Source organism: Prionailurus bengalensis, chromosome C1 (genome assembly GCF_016509475.1).
Source record: "Prionailurus bengalensis isolate Pbe53 chromosome C1, Fcat_Pben_1.1_paternal_pri, whole genome shotgun sequence".
NCBI lineage: Eukaryota > Metazoa > Chordata > Mammalia > Carnivora > Felidae > Prionailurus > Prionailurus bengalensis.
The window spans coordinates 5445477-5451476 of record NC_057345.1 but is presented as its reverse complement, the minus strand read 5'-3'; the positions used below and the strand labels follow the sequence as shown (position 1 = coordinate 5451476).

General features: G+C 40.1%; 1 long non-coding RNA gene across 1 annotated transcript; it reads right to left on the bottom strand.

Annotated features, from left to right (window-relative positions):
* Window positions 1-3522: 3522 nt before the first annotated feature.
* On the bottom strand, window positions 3523-5848 carry LOC122479888. The gene is made up of 2 exons (XR_006296458.1): window positions 5650-5848; window positions 3523-3920 (listed from the first exon to the last, which is right to left on the bottom strand). It is a non-coding gene; the product is annotated as an uncharacterized LOC122479888 (long non-coding RNA).
* Window positions 5849-6000: the final 152 nt, after the last annotated feature.

Genomic DNA, 6000 nt, shown 5'->3' with positions numbered 1-6000 from the left:
GTAAAGGTAAATACACTTCAAATAAATGGAAAGATAGAAGCTCTCAACAGAAAAAAGAAAAAAAAACAACTACACAGGGGTGCCTGGGTAGCTCAGTCGGTTGAGTGTCTGACTCTTGGTTTCAGCTCAGGTCATGATCTTGCCATTTGTGAGTTTGAGCCCTGCATCGGGCTCTGTGCTGACAGAGCAGAGCCTGCTTGGGTTTCTCTCTCTCCCTCTCTCTGCCCCTTCCCTGTTTGCTATCTCTCTCTCTCTCAAAATAAATGAATAAACTTCAAAAAAAAGAGAAAAAATACAATATATAACAGAAATGGAAACTTTAGAATTGAAAACTACAATGTCTGAAAGGAAACAGAATGTGGATGACAGAGGAAGAAGTAAACTTGAAGATAAATTAAAGGAAATTATTTAACTTGAAAAACAGAAAGATAATTAAAAACAATTGAACAGAGCCTCTGGAAACATCAAACATCAAAACATCTAATATTTGTGCCATTGGAAGTCCAGAAAGAGAAGAGAAAGATATTGATATGGAAAGATATTTGAAGAAATAATGACCAAAAACTTCACAAGTTTGGTGAAAGATATAAATCTACAGATTCAAGAGCCATCAAACAGGGTATACTTAAGGAACATTAGGCATAATAAACTGGTGAAAACCAAAGTTAAATGAAAGATCTTGACAGCAGCCAGAGAAAAGTGACACCTTGTACAGAGAACAATCAGAATTACCGTGAATTCTTCATCAGAACCTATGGAAGACAAAAGACAGCAGATCAACATTCTACACTCAGTGCAGATATTCTTTAGGAATGACAGCAAAACAAAGACATTCTCAGATGAAGGAAGACTAAGAGAATTTGTTGCCAGCACAACTGCTTACAAACAAATACTAAAATGAGGTTCTGTAGGCTGAAGGCAAGTGATGCCACAAGGAAACGTGGTACTTCAGGAGTTCCTTTAGGAATGAAGAAAGAACAATAGAAATGGTATGTATCTGACTAAATATAATAGACTATTTTCTGAAGTTCTCTAAAATACCTATACTGCTGAAAGGAAAACAAATAGAGCATTGTCTGGTACAATTTTAAGTGAATATAGGTATAATACATAGGACAACTACAATATAAGAGAGGGTGTAAAAGGACATAGATGCTTACAAGGTGTGTATATTTTACTTGAATTGGTAAAATATTAACCTAAGTAGACCATGAGAAGTTAGGTATGTATATCATAATCCCTAATACAAAGAGGGGCGCCTGGGTGGCGCAGTCGGTTAAGCGTCCGACTTCAGCCAGGTCACGATCTCGCGGTCCGGGAGTTTGAGCCCCGCGTCAGGCTCTGGGCTGATGGCTCAGAGCCTGGAGCCTGTTTCCAATTCTGTGTCTCCCTCTCTCTCTGCCCCTCCCCCATTCATGCTCTGTCTCTCTCTGTCCCAAAAATAAATAAACGTTGAAAAAAAAATTAAAAAAAAAAAGATAATACAAAGAGAAATGGACAAAAAACACACCAATAGATAAATTTAAATGAAATACTAAAAACATTAAAATAATTTAAATGAATGTACGAAAGGGGGAACAGAGGAACAAAAAAACCAGTGAGAACAGAAAAAAATATATATATAAAATGGGAGGCCTAAAGTCAACCATATCAATAACTACACTAAATGTAAATGGTCTAAACACACTGATTAAAAGAGAGACTGTCAGATTAGATTAAAAACACAAGACCCAAATATATTCTATATTTAAACAAATATAATGACTTAGGTTAAGAGCAAAAAGATAAAAAGAGATACACTATGAAAATACTAGTCAAAAGAAACTGGAGGGGCTATATTAATATAGACAACGTAGATTTCAGAAAAAGAAACAATAAAAAGGGGATCCAAAAGGACATTTTAATAAAAGAATCAATTTACCAAGAAGATATACAATTCCTGAATGTGCATGCACAACAAAAGAGCTTCAAAATCCATGGAGCAGGGGCGCCTGGGTGGCGCAGTCGGTTAAGCGTCCGACTTCAGCCAGGTCACGATCTCGCGGTCCGTGAGTTCGAGCCCCGCGTCGGGCTCTGGGCTGATGGCTCAGAGCCTGGAGCCTGTTTCCGATTCTGTGTCTCCCTCTCTCTCTGCCCCTCCCCCGTTCATGCTCTGTCTCTCTCTGTCCCAAAAAAAAAAAAAAAAAAAATCCATGGAGCAAATCATGATGGAATTAAGAAGAAAATTCACAATTATTCCTGGCGATGTCAGCAGTCTTCTCTCAATAACCAATAATTTCTAGTGCAGAAAATCAGCAAAATATACAAAACCTGAACATTATAAATCAACTTCATCTAATTGAGATTTGGAAAACATTCCATCCAAAACAATAGAATACACAATCTTTTTAGGTGCACATGGGACATTCATCAAAATAGGCCATTTTGGGGGGTCATAAAACAAACATCAGCAAACTTGAAATAACTAAAATTTTGCAAAGTACATTTCCTAATTATAATGAAATGAAACTAATAATCAATTACAGTAAGGTATCTGGAATATACCAAAACATTGTGAAATAAGAAAGGACACTTCTAAATAACCTATGAGTCAAAGAAGTCATGAGAAAAATCAGAAAATATTTTGAACTGAATGATAAAATATAGAACACATTAAAGTTTGTGGATTCCAGGTAAAGCAGTGCTTAGAAGGAATCTACAAGATAGTTTCTAGAACTAAGAAGTAAATTTAGCTAGGTCACAGAATATGAAGTAGTATACAAAAATTAAGTGTATTTTTATGTACTAGCAGTGAACAATTAAAAATAGGAATTACAGGTGCACCCGGGTGGCTCAGTCAATTGGGCATCTGACACTTGATTTTGGCTCAGGTCACAATTTCACGGTTCATGAGATCAAGCCCGCATTGGGCTCCGTGCTGACAGTGTGGAACCTGCTTGGGACTGTCTGTCTCTCCCTCTCTTTCTGCCCCTCCTGCTCTCTCAAAATTAATAAATTAAAAAAAAAAAGGAATTACACAGACAGGACCATTTCTAATAGTACCAAAACCCATAATCCTACTCCCAAGTGAAACTTTTTTTTATCCATTTTGAGTTTATTTTTGTGTCTGGTGTAAGAAAGTGGTCCAGGTTCATTTTTCTGCATGTCGCTGTCCAGTTTTCTCAGCACCACTTGCTGAAGAGACTGTCTTTATTCCATTGGATATTCTTTCCTGCTTCGTCAAAGATGAGTTGGTCATACGTTTGTGGGTTCATTTCTGGGTTCTCTATTCTGTCCCACCGATCTGAGTGTCTGTTCTTGTGCCACCAAATGAAAAAAATTTTTAAGTGATACAGAATCTGTATGCTGGCATGTATCACAGCATTACTCATAATTGCCAGAGACTGCCCTTCAAATGGTGAATGGATAAATTGTGACACACCACTAAATGGAATATAAAGAATAAAAAGAACTGAAATATTGATTCAGGTAAATTTCAAATGCATTATGCTAAATGAAAGAAGCCAGCCTCAAAAGGTTACATACTGTATGATGATTCCATTTATATGATATTCATGCAAAGACAAAACTTTAGGGATGGAGGGGCATCGTCAGGGATGTGTGTAGGGGTGTAGGGGGAGGCACAGGCCACAAAAAGTCAGCATGAGGGAATTTTGGGGGGTGAACGGAATTATTCTGCATCTTGATCATGGTGGTGGTTCTATGATTATCACTGTTTAGCAAAAAGTGTACATTTCCCTGCATGATTACGTTCAAATTAAATTAAAAATGTTAAAAAACAAAAAACAAAAAACAATGGAATCCACAGTCCTCATCTGAGTCCAATCTGAGCTACCAGTCCAGTTCAAAACATGGTAGAATTGCAGACTTCGACATCAAGGACACTGGAGGAAATTCGCTTTTGTCATTGTTGTTTTAGTCTGGTAAAATAGAATAAAGAAGGGAAATAAATGTGTTGTATCATGTTATAAAAATGAAGATATGGCCAACAACAGTCAATAGTTTTTTTTTTTTTTTAAGTCAGAGGATCTTTCTCTTCAGAAGAAAAATATTGGAAAGCTCAATAAGGCAATATCCGTCTTCCTTGTACATAATCATGTACATAATCGATTTCTTTCTCCAGAACGCTCCCATCTTTGGATTCTTCCCCTTGGTTTCCTTTTATTCCAAGAGAGCTACTGAAATCCCTGCATTCCTTCCCTGTGCTTGAAATAAAAATATAGAGTAAAGTGTAGGTCCAGTGCAGCAGTGATTTCTACAGCGTCAGACAACTCCATCTTCAGCACAATCACAATGACAATCACATCAAAGTGTATTTGAGTTTTGTTCTTTGATTACCACACTATTGTTAGACTGTCTTTTTTTTTTTTTTTATCCAGAGGCTGTAGATTAGATCGATGTGCATTTGTTCAGGGAAATATTGTGTATGTAAGTCTTCCCAACAGGGATGAACATTAACTGACTTGCAGCTGTGGCCAAAAGTCCATCGAGTGGTACAGAACATTAAGAACAAATATTTTTCAGCATTTTGTAAGTGGGAACGTTCTGTAAGTTATGTATTCTTACAATACAGTACAACAGTGCCCTTTACCAAAAAGCAAAACCAGACAAATTTTTTTTAGCAATTTCTCAAAATAATTTTTTATTCCCAGGTGATGACTCAAAAACATTAATAATGTGCAAAAATACAACTAAACATCAAGTATAAAAATCCTTAATAAGGCAAAAATATATCCCCCTGTAGTTCTGTGAAATTCATCCATTTTCATTTACTTTTGATTATGAGCCATAGAGTACAATTATGACAACACTTATCTTCTATTATAAAATCCAGAAATGGGCCTCAGAATTTGCTAAATAATACTGATTTAATTTCTTTAAAAAGTTTATGATACAAGTGTGGAGTTTAACATCTGATATAGGGATACCCTATAAAACCAATTCCTTTTGTTTTGGGTATCCCAATAAGTGACAGGGCAGTTCACAGCCTTAAATCTGATATACCCCGACAGATCTAGCATGGGTTTGAGTCCTGTGAATTAACATTAAAAATAATTTCTTTTATATGTATTTCAAGTTAACACTAGCTTGATCACGATCTTAAGCACCCCTGTGTGAGCTGAATAGGGCTATCTGGAAGTGGTACTTTCTTTGTGTCAGTAGATAAATATTAATCACTTGGGTCACTGGGGGCAAATTGTCATCTGTTCCCGCAGCCTGGGCGGAGATGGGTTTGGAGCCAGCAATCCAGAAGGCAGGAAAGGGCCAGAGGCCTGGGAGCCCCTGAGGCCCCGCAGTCTCGGCGACGGCCGGACAGTTTGTGTCAGACCTTCCCCATGTCGTCGTCCGGGCGCGCGGGTAGCGCGCAGGTCGGTACAGAAATTTACACGTGGACACCTTGGATGCCTTATAACTCGGAACAGGTGCGGACAGGTGACTCCCGAAGGGCCCGCGAGACCAGGTGGCTTGATTATAGGAATGCTTATAGGGATCAAGTACAACAATCCAAGTGCCAAAAACTACCCGCTTCGGGTTCCGTCCCCTCCCTCAGCCCCGGGCTCCGAATCCCTCCCACCTCCCGGGGCTCGGTCCTACACGCCCCTTTTTGTCCTTCCAGGTTACGTCCCTCCCGACTTCCACCTCACTCACCTGGCTCCACCCGCGCTATCCTCGGAGGCCTCGCCCAATCTAAACTGCAGGCCGCCTAGCCCCGCCCCTCACCCGTATTGGCCACGCCCCCTCCGCCTGTGCCCTCTCGCTGCGCCACGTCAGTCACGTCACCCCTTGCCAGGCCCTGCCCAGCCCCGCCCCATCACTCCCTCCAGGTACCGCCCCCTCCTGTCCTGTAGTCGCGGCGGTGGCTGGTGTGGCTCGCGGTACCACTGTGCGGATCCCAAGTCCTCTTCCCCTCCCTACAGCCCCCCACCCCAGGTCATCCTATGCCGGGCTGCCTCCTGCACTTCCTGGGCGGAGGGACCTCGCGCTCAGGACGCCAGTGTT